Source organism: Dermochelys coriacea, chromosome 8, assembly GCF_009764565.3.
Source record: "Dermochelys coriacea isolate rDerCor1 chromosome 8, rDerCor1.pri.v4, whole genome shotgun sequence".
Taxonomy (NCBI): Eukaryota; Metazoa; Chordata; order Testudines; family Dermochelyidae; genus Dermochelys; species Dermochelys coriacea.
Genome location: NC_050075.1, coordinates 79,561,249 through 79,579,998, shown reverse-complemented (window position 1 = coordinate 79,579,998; position 18,750 = coordinate 79,561,249). Strand labels below are relative to the sequence as shown.

Here is an 18,750-nt window from a genome sequence, read left to right as displayed (position 1 = left end):
CACCTCACAGTTCATACGGGTGTAGTGGCGACCCTGTTCTCCTCCGACCTACGGCCCGAGGTGCTGGGGGTCGCCGAGGCTGTGCCGGGTCGCCTGCTGCACCTCCGGGTCCGCATGGAGGGGCTCGTAGTCAACCTCGTCAACATCTATGCCCCAGCAGCGAGCCCGGAGCGGCTGCAATTCTATCAGCAGGCATCCGCCTTCCTCGGCACCTTGGATCCTCAGGAGTGCCTGGTCCTGGGAGGGGACTTTAACATCACCCTTGAGGAACGGGACTGCTCGGGGACCGAGCAGAGCCCGGCCGCCGTCACCGTCCTCCAGGAGATAGTCGAACACCACTCCCTGGTGGACATCTGGTGCAACCACCACCCAGATGACACTTCCACGTTCACCTTTGTCCGGGTGGAGGCCCATCGGTCGCGCCACTCCCGGTTGGACCGCATTTATTTATCATGCTTTCATCTTTCACAAGCCCACTCCTCCAGCATCTGGCCAGCCCCATTTTCTGACCATCCAATAGCCACCGTGACAGCCTCCCTCTGCGCGGAGAGGCCGGGGCCGGCCTATTGGCATTTTAACAACAGCTTGCTGGAGGATGCGGGCTTCGTGGCTTCCTTCCGGGAGTTCTGGCTGGCCTGGCGAGGGCAGCGGCGTGCCTTTCCCTTGGCACGGCGGTGGTGGGACATAGGGAAGGTGCGCGCCCGGCTCTTCTGCCGTGACTACACCCGGGGCACCAGCCGACGGAGGGATGCAGCGATAGAGCAGTTGGAACGGGAGGTCTTAGAGCTGGAGAGGCGTCTGGCCGCCAGCCCCGAGGATCCACCCCTCTGCGGAGCGTGCCGGGAGAAGCGGGAGGAGCTCCGGAGCCTCGAGGACCATCGGGCCCGGGGTGCCTTTGTTCGATCCCGCATCCGTCTCCTTCGGGAGATGGATTGCGGCTCCCGCTTCTTCTACGCCCTGGAAAAAAAGAGGGGGGCTAAGAAACATATCATCTGCCTACTGGCAGAAGATGGCACCCCCCTCACGGATCCGGTGGAGATGTGCGAGAGGGCGAGAGCCTTCTACGCAAGCCTTTTCTCCCCGGAGCCGACCGATCCTAACGCTTGCAGAGTGCTGTGGGAGGAGCTCCCGACAGTCAGCGTGGGCGACCGAGACCGGCTAGAGCTGCCTCTCACTCTGGCCGAGTTCTCGGAAGCCCTCCGTCGCATGCCCACCAATAAATCTCCAGGCATGGACGGGCTGACCGTGGAGTTCTACCGCGTGTTCTGGGACGTCCTGGGCCCAGACCTAGTCACCGTCTGGGCCGAGTCTTTGCAGAGCGGGGTCCTCCCTCTTTCGTGCAGGCGAGCCGTGCTCGCCTTATTGCCGAAGAAGGGGGACCTCCGCGATTTACGAAATTGGCGTCCCGTCTCGCTCCTCAGCACGGACTACAAAATCGTGGCAAAAGCCATCTCCCTGAGGCTAGGGTCCGTGCTGGCGGACGTGGTCCACCCAGACCAGACCTACACCGTCCCGGGCCGCAGCATCTTCGACAACCTATATCTGGTCCGGGACCTATTGGAACTTGGGTGTAGGGATGGTCTGTCGTTCGCCCTCCTGTCCTTAGATCAGGAGAAGGCGTTCGACAGGATGGATCACGGGTATCTCCTGAGCACTCTGCAGGCATTTGGCTTCGGACCCAGGTTTGTGAACTTTCTCCGGGTGCTGTACGCTTCCGCAGAGTGTCTGGTAAGGCTCAACTGGACCCTAACCGAACCGGTCAACTTCGGGCGAGGAGTACGGCAGGGGTGCCCCCTCTCAGGCCAGCTGTACGCTCTGGCGATAGAGCCCTTCCTCTGTCTCCTCCGAAGGAGGTTGACAGGGTTGGTGCTGAGGGAGCCGGAGCTGCGGCTGGTCCTGTCGGCGTACGCTGATGACGTGCTCCTCATGGTCCAGGACCCGGGCGACTTGGTGCGAGTGGAGGCTTGCCAGGCCATCTACTCGGCAGCCTCCTCCGCGCAGGTCAACTGGGTCAAAAGCTCTGGCTTGGTGGTAGGGGACTGGCGGCAGGTGAGCTCACTCCCACCCGCGCTTCAGGCCATCCGGTGGAGCACGGGTCCGCTGCTCTATCTGGGCGTTTACCTTTCTGCCACGCATCCCTCTCCGCCGGAGAACTGGCAGAATTTAGAGGGCGGGGTGATAGAGCGGCTCTGGAAATGGACAGGACTACTCTGGTGCCTCTCCCTTTGAGGGAGAGCGCTGGTGCTTAAGCAACTAGTCCTGTCCATGCTCTTGTACCGGCTCAACACCCTGGTCCCGGCCCCGGGTTTCCTGCCCAACCTCCGGACATCGATTCTGGAGTTCTTTTGGTCAGGACTACACTGGGTCCCTGCAGGGGTTCTCCATCTACCTCTGGAGGAGGGAGGGCAGGGCCTAAAATGTCTGCTTACTCAGGTCCATGTCTTCTGCCTCCAGACCCTGCAGAGGCTCCTTTACGGTGCAGCTAGTCCGGCGTGGAGCATACTGGCGCACGCCTTCCTGCGCCGCTTCCTTGGGCTCTGATACGACCGGCAGCTCCTTTATCTCCACCCGAGAGGTCTTCCGCGAGACCTCTCCGGGCTGCCGGTCTTCTACCAGGACCTCCTCCAAACCTGGAAACTCTTTTCAACGACCAGGTCTGTGGCGGCCACCGAGGGGGCAGATCTCCTTGCGGAGCCCCTGCTACACAACCCCCAGCTCCATGTGCAGGTGGCAGAGTCCCTGAGGTGGATAGAGAAGCGGTATTTCCATTATACAAGGCACTGGAGAGTTCTCATCTGGAATATTGTGTGCCATTCTCGTTTCCCATATTTAAGAAAGATTAATTCAAACTGCAACAGATGCAGAGGAGGGCTACTCGGATGAACAGAGGAATGGAGAGCCTCCCTTATGAGAGGAGACTCTCAGACCTTTGCTTGCTTAGCCTAACAAAACAAGGACTGAAGGAATATATGACTGCTCTCAATAAATACATTAGAGGGATAAATACTGGAGAGGGATGGGAGTTATTTAAGTTAAGGGCCAATGTTAGCCTCAGAAAGAACAGTTCACTCACCTTCTCATAACTGTTGTTCTTTAAGATATGTTGCTCTCATCAATTCCCATTAGGTGTGCCCAGGCCGAGTCGTTGGAAAGTTTTTCCCCTAGCAGCACTCATTAGGTGGGCTGTAGAGCAGGCGCCTCCATAGCACTCTACATGTGACCCTACAGACCCGGTGCCTCCTCAGCTCCTTCTTGCTGGCTACTCCGACAGAGGGGAAGGCAGGTGGGTATTGGAATGGACATGAGCAACACAACTTATGAGAAGGTGAGTAACCATTCTCTCTTCAAGTGATTGCTCATATCGATTCCAATTAGATGACTCCCAAGCTTTACCTAGGCGGTGGGGTCGGAATTATGGAATTGCTGATTGGAGCACCGCTCTGCTGAAAGCTGCATCATCTCTGGCATGCTGATGTAATGAGAGGTGTACGTATGCACGAAGGACCAAGTTGCTGCCCTGCAGATCTCTTGGATTGGGACTTGGGCTAGGAATGCCGCTGATGAGGCCTGTGCGGAGTGTGCCGTAACCATCGGAGCTGGGATTTTGGCTAACTCATAGCACATGCAGACTCAGGACGTGGTCCAGGAAGATATTCTTTGCAATTATACAGGGAGCCCTTTCATCCGGTCTGCCACCGCTATGAATAGCTGGTTTGACTTTCTGAATGGCTTAGTGCGCTCAGTGTAGAAGGCCAGTGCCCACCGAAATCCAGTGAGTACAGCTTCTGCTCGCAGTTACTGGCATAAGGTTTAGGATAAAAACAGGCAGGTATATGTCTTGACTTGTGTGAAAATGTGACACAACTTTAGGAAGAAAGGCCGGGTGAGGCCTAAGTTGCATCTTATCCCTGTGAAAGACTGTGTAAGGTGGGTCAGAGGTGAGGGTCTTCAACTCAGCACACAGGGTTTCCAAGGTCATGGCGACCAAAAAAGCTATCTTGTATGAAAAATAGAGGCGGGAGCAAGTCACTAGCAGTTCAAATGGGGGCCCCATTAGTTTGGAGAGGACCAAGATAAGATCCCAAGCAGGGACTGGCTGTCTAATCTGGGGATGGAGGCAGTCCAGGCCCTTGAGAAGACATCCCATCACGGGGTTGGCAAATATGGAACATCCAGATACTCCTGGGTGGAAGGCCGAAATGGCAGTGAGGTGTACTTTGATGGATGATGCTGACAGACTTTGTTGTTTTAGGTTAGGAGGTACTCTAGGATGAGTGGTATAGGCACCTGGATTGGAGGTGTGTAATGGTGGGCACACCAGCAAGTGAACTTCTTCAACTTAGCTAGATAAGTGGCCTTGGTGGATGGTTTTCTGCTGCCAAGTAGGACCTCCCTTTCAGTTCCGAGCACAGAAGTTCCATGGGGTTTAACCATGAAGCTTCCAAGCCGTGAGATGGAGACTTGAGGTCTGGGCGGAGCAGGTGACCTGGTCCTGAGTGAGCAGGTCGGGGTGGAGTGACAATGCAATTGGGGCATCCACTGACAGTTACAAGAGCGTAGTGTACCAGTAGGTGTTGAGGCCACCAGAATTACCTCTGCTCTGTCCCTGCATACCTTGAGAAGAACCTTATGTGCCAGAGGGAACAGGGGAAAGGCATACAACAGGCGGCCTCCCCAGGGTAACAGAAAGCCCGGGCTGTGATTCTGGAAGAAGCAGAACATTGAGCACTTCCTGTTGCTGCAGATGGCAAACAGATCGACCTGGGGAAACCCCCACCTTTGGAAGATGGAGTGTATGACATCCAGACCACTCGTGATTGCAGAATGATCTGTTGAGGTGGTCTGCCAGATCGTTCTGAGCCCCTGGGAGATAGGATGCTTGCAGGTGAATGGAGTGGGCAATGCAGAACTCCCAGAGCCTGAAGGCTTCTCAACACAGAGTGAGGAACGGGCTCCACCTTGCTTGTTGATGTAAAACATGGCAGTGGCGTTGTCCGTCCTCACTGCCATGCACTGGCCTTGCAGCCGGGCCCTAAAAGCTTGGCATGCTAGACGTACCGCTCTGAGCTCCTTGATGTTGATACGAAGGGAGAGCTTGTCCCAAGACCATAGGTCCTGCATTTGTAGATATCTCAAATGCACACCCCAACCCACAGCTGACGCATCCATTACCAGGGACAAGGAGGGTTGGGGGCTGTTGAAGGGGACTCCTTCACACACCATCCGAGGGTTGAGCCATCATTGGAGGGACTCGAGTATGTGCTCTGGTACGGTCACTTCTAAGTCCAGGTTGTCGAATCCCGGGCAATAGGCCGACACAAGCCACGCTTGTAGGGGTCTGAGCTTCAGCCTGGTATGCTGGACCACTGAAGTGCAGGCTGCCATGTGGCTGAGGAGATGTAGACAATCCCTTGCAGTAGTGATCGGGAATGGCCTGAGGCTGTGAATGATGTTTGACATGGCTTGGAATCATGTGTCTGGCAAAAACACTTGTGCCTGCGCAGAGTCCAGCACTGCTCCGATGAACCCTATTCTCTGGATCAGAGATAAGGTTGACTTGTTCACGTTGAGGAGGAGACCCAGTCTCTCGAAAGTGGATCTGACGAACCGGACCCGAGATTACACCTGCTTCCTGCGTGCCCCCGAGCAGCCGGTCGTCAAGATTGGGGTATACCTGTCTCTTGCGAAGGAAGGCTGCTACAACTGACATGCTCTTGGTGAAAACTCAAGGGGCTGTCGACAGACCAAATGGGAAGACTGTGAACTGATGGTGTTTGTGGTTGACCACGAACCTTAGAAATCACCTGTGCACCGGGTGAATGGCTATGTAAAAGTACACGTCTTTCATGTCGAGGGCAGCGTACCTGGATCCAGGGAAGGGATAACTGTGCTCAGGGAGACCATATAGAATTTCAACTTCACCATAAATTCGTTGAGTCCTCGCAGATCTAAAATGGGTCGGAGACCGCCCCTTTGCCTTGGGGATTAGGAAATAGCAGGAGTAGAATCCCTTTCCCCTTAGCTCAGGGGTCTCAAACATGCAGCCCATGGGCCGCATGCGGCCCACTGATACTTTCATGTGGCCCACCAAGCTCCCCGCGCCCCCCCCGCCCCTCTGCTTATCCCGTGGCACCATAAGTCCCGCACCACTCCCTGATGTGACCAGAACCATGCCCCTGCGGTCCCGGGGGTGCCAGAGAGCTCTGTGCATTGCGCTTGCTTCCAGGCACCGCGGCCCACAGCTCCCATTGGCCAGAAATGGGGAACCGCGGCCAATGGAAGCTTTGGGGGAGGAGTGGCAAGAGCAGCACACGGAGCCGTGAGCCCCCCCTAACCCCCAGGGACGTGGCTCCAGCTGCTTCCTGTAGCAGAGCGGCGCGGGGCCAGGGCAGGCAGGCAGCAAGCCCCTCTAGGTAAGGAGCCACTCTAGGTAAGCAGCGCTAGGCCAGAGCCTGCACTCCAAACCCCTTCTGCACCTTACACCCCAACTCCCTGCCTGCCCCTTGCTGCACCCTGCACCCCAATCTCCTGCCCGGAGCCCCCTGCCACACCCTGCACCCCTCACCCCAACTCCATGCCCTGAGTCCCCTGCCATACCCTGCACCCCTCCTGCACCTCAACTCCCTGCCCTGAGCCCCCACCACACCCCACACCCCTCCTGCACCTCAACTCCCTGCCCTGAGCCCCCACCACACCCCACACCCCTCCTGGGGGCAGGGAGGGGGCAGAGTTGGGATGGGGATATCAGGGAAGGGGTTGGAATGGAGGCAGGGAAGGGATGGGAAGAGGCAGGGCAGGGGCAAGGGCTCATGGAAGGGGTGGAGTGGGGGCAGGGCCCGGGGCAGCAAGTGGGATGTGTCAGTGATGCGGCCCTCGGGCCAATACACTAGTCCTCATATGGCCCTTGTGATCATTTGAGTTTGAGACCCCTGCCTTAGCTCCTGAGGAACCACTCCTAGGGCGAGAAGGGACTGCACCTCCTGGGTAAGGAGTTGCTCGTGAGAAGGATCTTTGAAGAGGGACGGGGAAGGGGGCTGGGAGAGAAGGGAGGAGCAAATTTGGAGAGAATATCCCATTTCTACCATGCGAAGGACCCAGCAGTCCAATGTTATTTGGGACCAAGCACAGTAGAAGAGGGATAGATTATTCAGAACACACGGGGAAGGATCCGGTGCCGAGACTGGTGCTCAAAATGACTGCTTTGAGCCTGATGAAAGTAAAAAGTCAGACCCTGGCCCTGCCCAGACTGAGGATGGGCGGGCTTGCGCCTGCCATTTCTGCCCTTGCGTCTGTAGGGATCCTGCTGCGGCCAAGGAGGATATGACCACTGTTGCTGCTGTTGGGGCTTAAAGGGCATTCTTTGGATTGCCAGGGTGTGCATACCCAAGGAGTTCATTGTAGCCCTGGAATCCTTTAGACTATGCAGCCTCGAGTCTGTCTGTTCAGCAAACAGACCCACCCCATCGAAAGGCAGGTCCTGCATAGTTTGTTGCATCTCAGGCAAGAGCCCCGAGGCCTGCAGCCATGAGCTACTCCTCATGACAATTCCTGAGGACAAGGTGACTGCCGCCAAGTCCACAGCATCCAGTGAGGCTTGTAAAGAGGTCCATGCCACTGCCTTGCCCTCCTCGACAATAGTCCCAAACTCCTCTTTGAACTCTACTGGTATGAATTCCTTAAACTTCAGCACAGAGTTCCAGGAGTTGAAGTTGTATCTACTCAGGATTGCCAGCTGATTGGCAATCCTGAGTTGCAAGCACCCTGTGGAGTATACTTTGCACCCAAATAAATCCAGGCATCCTTGGACTTAGGTGCTGGGGTTGCTGCCTCTGCCTCTCCTTCTCATTCACTGCAACCACCACAAGGGAACAGGGCTGTGGGTGCATGAACAGGTATTTGTACCCTAGGGGGAATGAAATATTTCCTCTCCACCCCCTTGGCGGTGGGAGGGATGGAGGACGGAGTCTGATAAATGGTCTTTACATTTGCCTGGATAGTTTTGATGAGCAGTAGAGGGATCCTAGATGGTGCTTCTTCTGCCAGGATATCCACCATAGGATCCTCAGACTCTCCACCTCCTCGGCCTGCAGGTTCATATTCCGTGCCACCCTGTATAGGAATTCCTGGTGGGCACAGCTATCTATAGGGGGAGGCCCGGAGGTGGAGGTGCCCGCCACAGCCTCATCCAGAGAGGAGGACGAGGAGGCCAGAGGAGGAACTGGGTCCTCCTGACCTTCCTGATCCTCTGGTACCTCCTGTCCTGCCTCTAATCCAGGGTCAGGCTGAGGAACAGGGATGGGTTCTGGGGGAAGTGGTAAGGCTGGTAGCTCCTCCGCACCCTTCAGGGTGGGATGGCTGGCTGCTGCCTCCGGGACCCTTGCCTTGGACACCACCGAATGGGAGCCCCTGGACTGGGTGCCCTGTACCTGGTAGTACACCCAAGGGGTTCAAAATTGCCACTGTACTGGCTCCTGCCACTGTGCGGGCCATGGTGCCACACCAGTCTGGTCTGCCCCTTGCCAGCTTGCATCAGGCCTGCTCCCCATCTCTGAGCCCGAAGACGTGGACTGAGACCACAAGGGCCAAGGAGGTGCTGGGCGTTGTTGGGCTGGGGAGCTGTGCCGCGAGGCTGGAGAGTGGTGCCACAAGTGGGGTCTGCGTGATGACCGGGAACAGTCCCAAGACAGACTGCACTGGGACCGGGACCTGCTGCACGACGGTGATCGATGCCATGAATGGGAGCACTTGCAGGACTTGGAGTGGTGCTGCAAGTCAGACCGGCACCATGAGTACAACCAACCAATGGATTCGCCAGGGACTGCAGTGCCATCATGTCTATGAGGTCTCTCGCAGCCTCAAATGTGTCAGGGGTGAAAGGCAGTTGTACCTCCACCACTACCTAACATGGTGAGTCCGATTGCACCGGACTCAACATCTCCCTTTGTGGGACCAAAGTCGACGGTGCTGGCTCCGAAGTTTTTGACATTGGGGGCTCCTCCCTAGCACACGCCCCATTGGCCAGTTCCGAGGGATTGGGTCCCGAAGTCGGGGAACCACTGCTCACTTGTTTCTGGTGCTGCTTCTGACCAGGGGAATGGGACTGGTGCTGAATTTTCTCTGATTGCTTCTGCACCAGACAGCGGTGGTGCCACGGGTCTCGTCCAGAGTCCTTCTGCGGTACCGTCTCTGCCGCTGCCGGGGTACTACGCACTGATGCGCTCAGTGTCGGGTCCCGCCGCACCGATGCTGGTTGCGGTCTAAGTGCTGCTTCCATGAGGAGCTGCCTCGGTCTAAAGTCCTGCTCCTTCTTTATTCTCAGGCTAAACCCTTTGCAAATCCTGCACTTATCCACCTGATGGGTTTCTCCCAGATACCTTAAGCAAGCGTCGTGGGGGTCGCCCACTGGCATAGGCTTGTTGCAGGACTTGCAGGGTTTGAATCCCTGGAACTTAAGCATGCCTTGAGTCCCCAGGGAGAGCACAGTTGGGGTGAAGGGGGACCCCCCAACTCCCGACAGCAAACTATTAACACTACACTACCTAATAACTAACTAAACTGACTAAGGAAACAAACGCTAAAGTAAATAGAGCTAGGGAAACATGGAGAACTTGCTGAGCAAGACACCACAGTTCCAACAACCATCAATGGTGGTAAGAAGGAACTGAGGAGGCGCCGGGTCGGCAGGGTCATATATAGAGCGCTATAGAGCTACCACTCCAGAGGGCTCCACAGCTGACCCGACGGGTGCTGCTAGGGGAAAAACTTTCCACACGCACACCTAATTGGAATCAATATGAGGAATCATTCAAAGAACAACAAATGGATACATGCTGGTCATCAATAAGTTTAAGTATGAAATTTGACAAAGATATCTAACCATCAGAGGAGCGAAATCTGAAACATCCTTCCAAGGGGAGTAGTGGGGACAAAAAAAAAATTGAACTTGTTTCAAGATTGAGTTTGGAAAATGTATGGAGGGGATGGTATGATGAGATTGCCTACAATTGCCTCTGGCTCATCTGTGACTGCTATTAACAAATATTGTTAATGGCCGGCAATGGGACACTAAAGGGGAGGGGTCTGAGTTACTATAGAGAATTCGTTCCCAGGTGTCTGGCTGGTGGATCTTGCCCATATGGCCAGGATCTAACAGATCACCATATTTGGTGTTGGGAAAGAATTTTTCCCAGGTCATATAGGTAGAGACCCTGGAGCTTTTTCACCTTCCTCTGCGGCATGGGGCACAGGTCACTTGTTGATTTGTTGATGGATTCGCTGTCCTTGAAGCCTTTACCATCAAGATTTGAGGACTTCAGTAACGTAGCCAGAGGTTATGGACCTATTATGTGAGTGGGTGGGTGATGGTCTGTGGCCTGCGACGTGCAGGAGCTCAGACTAGATCAGCGGTTCTCAAACTTTAGCAACCCGAGGACCCACATTTTTATTTACATTTTTTCATGGACCCCCAAGCCGCCCCGCTCACCCCCAGGACTCGCCCCACCTCTTCTGAGCACCATCCTCTTTATAAACACTGCCCTAAACTAAATACCAATGCAATAATTCACTGCCATGCAGCAGAGCTGGAGACCAATACTCCAGACTGGACTCAGGTTAAAACCTCCAGAGAAGTCAGGCACAAAGAGCGTGAGGGGAATGGAACTTTGCTGAACTCACCAGGGCACGGTGCAGACTGTCACTCCACAGCACTCCCCACTTCGTGGTTTATTCAACAGCTTGTAAGTAAAGATGCCATACGCCCAGCCTGTAAACTAGTGGAATAGGCTAGATTACCACTTTCCAGAGTACAAAATATATATCAAACTAAGGTCTGCCCTTGCCCCTTTCACCAAAGCACACCTTTATGCTTTTATCCCTCTGCTCCTCACACCCCCTTTCCTCTCTGCCTATTATTGCCATGGTCACAGGAGCTGTATGCATGCTAGTCTAACACTGCCAGTCTGTTCCTGTTCTCCCTACACATTACTCCCTCCCACCCCACACACACACACACACACACACACACACACAAATCACAAGCAGGAACCAGGAGAAAAAGAGCTCAATGTGAGGGAAAGACTGAAGAATTGAAAAGCAGGGAACCTTGTTAACCAGAAGACATTGAGAATGAACAAAGGATGGCTTAGGGCAGTGGTTTTCAAACTTGTAACCCCTTTCACATAGCAAGCCTCTGAGTGTGACACCACTAATATATAAAAAAGTGTTTTTAATTTATTTAACACCATTATAAATGCTGGAGGCAAAGTAGGATTTGCGGTGGAGGCTGACTGCTCGTGAGCCCCCATGTAATAACCTCATGACCCCGAGGAGTCCCAACCCCCCAGTTTAAGAACTTCTGGGTTGGGGGAACATCTCAGCTGGCCTTTCAGGTTAATAACATGGCTGAAGAGGCCAACTGGGAACACCCAGCCCAGGAGCTGGATGAATACAAAGAAAACTGGCTGATTCCCCACTAGGGTTTACTCTGACCAGCTAACAACAAACAACAACAACAACAATGTACTTGTCTTCACAGGATTTAATACATATTAAAACACATTAGTTAACATATCTAAAATACGCCTTTTTACCTAGCATAAATGTGAACTCTAATTTACTTGATTAGCACCGTTACCAGATAAGATTGGAAGATGATTAGGTGGCGGGAGGCCAAAAAGATGCTGACAAGGTGAGATGTTGTGGCTATGGCTTGTCTAGTTGCAGGGCTGGTTTAACATGACAACAATGCTTTAAGAAGTTATTTCACATTTATGCTCTTTGAGCATTTGATATTTTATAGCTTCTCTTTTAAAAAAAAAATCTGAGAAGGATGGAGCATTTTTCATCCACCGTAACACATAAAAAGTGCAAAAGGTAACGCTTATGTGCCTAGAAATCTGCCTTCTTATGCTAGTTCTGAATCACTCTCTCTCTCTCTCTCTCTCTCTCTCTCTCTCTCTCACACACACACACACAACTTCTCAAAATAAAGGGTCTCCTTCCTACAGCTCTTAATTTGAGGATGTTCTCAATTTCTGGCAAGAGGAAGCCTGCACTAGGTCTACACCGCAGTCATAAGTTGAAAATTATGTCATCCCTATTCCCTCCTTCCATGGCAGCTAGCTCAGAAAAAGGTTGGAAACAGGAAGATCATTACAGCATATCATATTTTGAGGTCAGACCACCAATTTTTAGAGCTCAATACCTTCAGTGTTTTTTTCCCCCCCGAGATTGAACATTACCTTCAGCAGTAGTATATGTTGCTCAAGAGGATTTTTTTCCACATTGGCAGGACCATAACACCGCAACACAGCAAGACAAAAAAGAACTATACACTTTCAATTATCTAACAGGAACTGCTACACCAGATTAGAGGAGAGGAATCCTGTTTCTGATGGAGACCAATACCAGATGCTTCAGAGGAAAGTGCAAGAAACCTCACAGACCACAGTAATGTAATAACCAATCTCTTGAGGAGGTTTCTTCCTAACCCCCATCAGCTGGACCTTGGTTTATAAGCAGAAGCATGAGGGTTTTCTAGCTCTTTTCTTTTACTTGTGTAATATAACTCTGGATAATCTCATTGCCATAATAGTTTGGATAAACACGGAGTGCCCAAATCAGCTTCTCACGCACCTTTAGCCAAATTCTCAGTCCATTTACACTAGCGAAATCCCATTTAAAATCACCAGAATAAATATGGGGGGAAATTGTCCCAGTATGTTTAAGAGCTGTTGTAAGGCTTCAGTGTGGTTAAGTGGTTAGACCACCAGAGTAGGGGTTGGGAGACAGTGTTTTATTCCCAATGGTGACAGACTCACTATGTGTCCTTCATCAAATCCTTAACCTCTCTGTACCTCGGTTTCACCATCAGTAAAATGGTGATAATAGATGGATATCTATATAAATAGAGACATATATAAAGCACCTTGAAATCCAATGAAGAAATGTGCTTCAGAAATAGAAACTATTATTTATGGCACTGAGCTGTCTCTCTGTTTTGGCCCAATAGCTGGGAAAAGCTTCCTGAACTCTCATACCTCACAGTTCTTCTAATTAAGCAGTCATTGGAGCTTGCAAAGCAGTGCTGAGCACCAGTGATATCTAGCCACATATATGGGTAAAAGTAAAACTGAGAAAAATGTTAACAGGAGCTCAGAACATTATTATTGAAGAGATTGCCTAGGCAATCATTGTCCAAATTATTATTGTCAGAACTTCAGGTTATGCCTTAGGGAGTCTGCCTCAATGAGAGATCTTGCTTGCATAGTCATTCCCAGAAAAAGGAGTTTTCTGCCTCTTCTACTTCACAAAGATATAATGTGCTTTCAGTCTGTAAGCTGCCCTTCATTTTTCTGGTTAGAAAATTGATACCATAGCTCCTTTACTTTCCAATGTTGTAAAGACATTATAGAATCCTTCCTCCTGAGATTGGTTTCAAAAACTGAAGTTTGGAAAAATGAAGACTGGTAGGGACCACACTGTTCAATCTACATACAAAAACAATATCCATTTTACCCAAGTGTGAGCTAATGCATTTTCTGAACTCCACCTGGACGCATCTGAAATAACCCAACAGCATGATTGCACCAATAACCCAAGAAATGCATTCAGCTCAAAAAGAACAAAGAACAGTGTGTAATGCAGCAGAAGCCAAAAATGTTAATATGTAACCGTAACAGAGAATTTAAAGAGGTAAACACTTTGGGGTTTGTTTTTTAAATTAACTTGATCTTTTAAAAATAATCAAATCAATAGATTACAAGTACAACAGAGAGAGAAAGTCTCGAAACAAGTTTCAATTTACAAAAATCATGACCTATCTATCTGGAACTAAAAAACATGTAAGCTCATCCCAGAATGTCTCAGAAGCTACAATAATGGCTTTTCTATGTTACTATCCCTGGGAGTTGACATGACCTTTGTATGGAAGAATCTAAAGAAGCACAGGATCTCAGAAGATTCATTTTTAGCATCTTAGTTGATGCCCTCAGAATTCCCTATGGTTGGGATTTTGTGATACTTAGTCCATTTTTCATGGAACTGGGAATATACTTTTTTAAAAGCATTATTTAAAAAACCCAGCTTGCACAAATTGGAAGACAAAAGGGCTGTAAAAAGTGTAACCAGATAATATTTTAAGCTCTTACTGCTAACCTTTTTATGTCCAATTCTGAATAGCTTTATTGCTGTTTCCATTAAAATGTTTCACCTATGTAATATTAATTTGGAATTATTCTCTAATTAGAGAGCCCTAGATTCCTGTGACAACCCTATGCATTTCTGGGGTAATGCAGTTTTTTAAAGCATACTTTTTTTTTTTAAGTTAAAAATCCATATGGCTTCACAATTTGATGTATGAACACAAGTCATTTGTCCTTGAGTTATTGCCTTTGGTGCCTAACATCTGAGGTTTTATTATTTAGCAAACAGCCTTGTATTGTACCTAACATATGTGTGGAGTCAACAAAGGTCCTTAAGTAAAGATTATTAGGTTTCTATACCCTATTCTCTCCCAAGAGAGATTAAAGATAAAAACTAAATATGTAATTGAATGGGCCGTCAGAGCAATGCTACCAGCCACCCACAGCAACTTGTACAGAAGACTGATAATGATTTATATCTAATGCAGGTAGCAACATTATTGGGACTCAAGTGGAAAGTGCTATTCTGTGCGAATGATACTTCTGTTCCTTTATAGGAAGTTGCAGACTAAGATGGAAGGTCTAGAGCTGCAAGGCACGTTTAAAATTGTGTTACCAAGGCAGAGCTAGTCTGAAGTTTAGGCTCTTTGAGCCTTTAAACTTTATTAATGTCTAGTTTAAAGCCACCTTATCACAGAGTCATTTACAATGCTCTAATCCACTATGGAAAACTGTTAAAGGCAGATATCCAGTAACTCACTAGTTACCACAAGATTAGGTTCCAGGCTTTGGTAATTTAAGATCTTCTGAAATTATGGTTTAGGAAGTCTCCATATGGAGTCAAAAATAAAAACTTCATAGCAAAGCTTTCCTTTAAAGTCTTCCCAAGTGGGATTCTGAAAGGAGCTGGCTGGCTATTCTTTAAATGTGGGAACAATCACATCATTTTAAATATTTCAAAGCCAATCAAACAGCTTTTTATATTTTGTTACATTTTTTCAGGCATATTTTACAAATACCTGTCCTCTGGCTTTCAAGCTGTAGAGCACGCATACCATTCTGTTCTTCCGTCCTTTCTGCCCAACTTACTGATGATCAACAATTCTACTTTTTTAATTATTTACTGTTTTGTGTATAACTAATGTACAATGAACACCCAACCCACCCAGAAACAAAGCCTCCCTTAAAAGAAAATGTAATCAGTACAATTAAACAAATGTGATTCTTTGGATAGGGTTGCTTTTATCATCCCTCAAGGAAATGACTCTGATCTATGGTAGGTACATAATTGTAGGTGACATAACATGCATGTCTCCTCAGCTCTGGCTTTTCCTCAGAATCATATCATTTGAAATCAGAAGATATATGGCCATGAATCTGACTTATTATGAGAATAACTATAGCTCAGGGAGGAATAGATAACTTTTCTTTACATGCCAAAAAAAAAAAATAAAATAAAATAAAATATGCAAACCATTTTCCAAAGCAACTTCCAGTAGATTTTGTCTTACTGTGTCTATCTTCTGCTACATCAAATACATGCCAGGGAAAACATTGTCTTAATCTGTGTCCTGTGCAGCACTGATCCATCAAACTCCGAAGCTGTATTTGGGTAGCTGATAATGTACAATTGTGTCCATGGGGGGGTGGGAGGGGTGTTCCAGAAATTACTGGACTTCACAATAGCATCAAGAGGGCAGGCATGCAGAGAGTCTGGTTTTTAAACACACAGGTCTCTCACATTCATAGGTGCTAGAACTAGGGGTGCTTGAAGTGATTTCCATCAGATACAGTGTTTACACTTTGGTTCAGTGGCTCTCAGCACCCCCACTGTGCAAATGATTCCAGCACCCCTCCTCACATTACTGAAAGAAACCAATAAATATGTTCCCTTCATGCTGATAGCAACTGTCTCATTGCTGCTGAATGCTCCTGATTAAATTGCACTGAAATTAAAATAAAAAACATTGACGGTGACTTAGCCAACTCTCATTTTTGCACAATATCACATTTTCTGTCATACTTCTGAGAACTGCCTAAAGGAGGACAAGAACCAAAATGCTTGCCAGTTTTCTCAGTGTTATAGCACAAAAGTTACATGTCTGGCTACAAATGGCCATTCTAGATTAAACAGCGTTCCAAGCGTAAGGAGCAACGTATTACAGCCCATACAATGTTCTCTTCTAAATTTTCATTACAGCAGGATGGATAATATGCCTACCTACCTGACCCTCCATTGCAGAGAAAAATAAAATTTGAAGAGGCAATGTTTCCTCAAGTACACCTTTGACTAACACATATAGCAAATTAATGTCACTGCTATTTTTCAATTTACTTTTCATTTGTGGAAAGTTGCCACATTGTTTAATGAAGCCCAAACCTGTAGCAGCAATTTATCTAAAACAGCTAAAACATTTTATTTGGAGCAAAATAACATTTTAATTAACATAATATTATAGTGACTAGTCTGTTGATGCATGAGTTGTGGAAATGATACCTAAAATTCAAATATTTGCATAATAGACAACCAAAAAAATATATGGTCATATATACATTACGTTGTGTAAACTAATCACCATCGCCAGCGATGGTAAGAGTATTGCAACAGTTATTTGTGCCAAATCATGCAATAATTTGTAAACAAAGAACTGCAATTTCACACAGCTGCTAAGGAGTACTTGTGGCACCTTAGAGACTAACAAATTTATTAGAGCATAAGCTTTCGTGAGCTACAGCTCACTTCATCGGATGCATTTGGTGGAAAAAACAGAGGGGAAATGCATCCGATGAAGTGAGCTGTAGCTCACAAAAGCTTATGCTCTAATAAATTTGTTAGTCTCTAAGGTGCCACAAGTACTCCTTTTCTTTTTGCTAATACAGACTAAGAGGGCTGCTACTCTGAAACCTGACACAGCTGCTAGTAAGTATAAGTCTTTAAAACAATGACTTGTTTAAATAAGTGACTTGCCCTTCCATTCACCAGTAAGTGGTATAGATTTCACAGTACATTAGTTCACATCATCTTTTTAAATCATTTATTCTTAACAGGTCAACACAGGAAGCACAGGTTTTGCTGTTATGGCTTAATTGAGTGCTTACAGTAAGTAATTTATTTCATAGTCATAGTATTAATAAGTTGATCAAAAAGGGACTCTTGTAACGTGCCACCCCTGCTGCCAGGATCAGGACAGGCTTTTCAGAAAGGTAGGTTTGGAATAAGGTGCGAAATACTTGCTCCTCCTAGCCAGATAATGCTTATCTATCCTGACAATGGGCAAAACGCTGCAGAACAATGTGTCTAAAATAGAATTAGAGGCGATTAGGTTTCTGAGCACAGATATTCAAGTTATCCGAGAGCCGGTACTGATTGCGCATTGCATGGCTCGAGCTATTTGTTCGAGCTATCCAGGTTCTCCTAGTGCACCCATCACTGTGGTAGCACAACTGCACTGCAATAACGAAGAACAACGTGCCTTGTGCAGGAGCAGAGATTTCGGTGGTCAACGTCCCGCGGACAGATCAGCCGCTACCTGTGTTTGACAGTCAAGGTACAATAGTCCAAGGTCGGGCTTTTCAAAGCAGTGCCGGGGGGGGGAGGGGGGGGATCTCGGGCCATACAATGCAATACCAGGGGAGGTATCACAGACCCACCCCGCCCCGGCCTGGATTTGAAAGTTTCAGCCACCGGGAGAGGGGAACTGGGTGACCTGCTGGCCCCACTGACGCCAATGGGTGTTTTGCCTGTGACTTCACTGCGGGCACGACTTGCGCCGGAGAGGTCCCCAGCACATCCCACTCCCCGAGCAGCCGCAGCCCCCGCCGCGGAGCTGCGGCCGGCCAGGGCTGGACTCCGCGCGGCCCCGGCCCGGAGGGACTTTCCGCAGCTGGGCTCGCGCCTCCGGCAGCCCAGCCCGGCCGCGGCTCCCCACCCCGCCGCCACGCCAGCTACTCACCGCCGGCCACCTGCTGGGTGCAGCCGCCGTCCCGCGTGCCCCGCTGGTGGGAGCCCGGCGTCCGCCCGCCCCGGCATCGCGCGAAAGGGGCGGGGGCAGGACGGGCGGGGGCCGCCTGCCCGCGCAGAGCCGGGCGAGTTTGGCAGCAGCGGCCGGCTCCGGCCGAGGGCGTGAGCGTGAGCGTGAGCTGGCGGCGCTCGCCCCTCGCAGCCCGGCCCCGCCGGCTGCCCAGGCCGGGGAGGCGGGGGCAGCTCACCCTTGCGGCGCTGCCCACGCCTGCTCTCTGGGAGCGCTCCGGGAGCTGGGGCGGCTGGGCGGGAAGCGCTGCGCCGTCTCTCGCGGCCCAGGGCATCGCACTGGGCAGACGCCCCCTCAGCGGGGCGTTCCAAGCCAGGCCCGGCGGCCCCAGGTGGAATGGGCCTCCCCCAGCCCCGTTCCCACCACGGCCCCCGTCTGTGCTGCTTGTCAGCCCCTGCCCCATCCTCCAGCGACGCCCAAGCCACGAGGCGTGTCCGAAGCCCAGCCCAGCCTCCCCTGCGGGCGGACCGGGGGGGGGGGTAGTCAGGGCCGTCGGCCTTTGCCGGGGGCAGCGGGAGCCAGATCGAGCAGAGCGGGAAAGTGGAAGCGGTCTAGCTCTCTCCTACCCAGAGCTCCTA

The 18,750-nt window shown here is 50.3% G+C and overlaps 1 protein-coding gene across 1 annotated transcript in view; it reads right to left on the bottom strand.

Moving 5' to 3' along the window:
- Nucleotides 1-18,323, bottom strand: part of LPAR3 (lysophosphatidic acid receptor 3) — a 58,058-nt gene extending 39,735 nt beyond the window's left edge. The window contains exon 1 of the mRNA XM_038413483.2: nucleotides 18,095-18,323. The gene's annotated coding sequence lies outside the window, so the exon portion shown is untranslated. The remainder of the gene's footprint in view (nucleotides 1-18,094) is intronic.
- Between the last annotated feature and the right edge of the window lie 427 nt (nucleotides 18,324-18,750).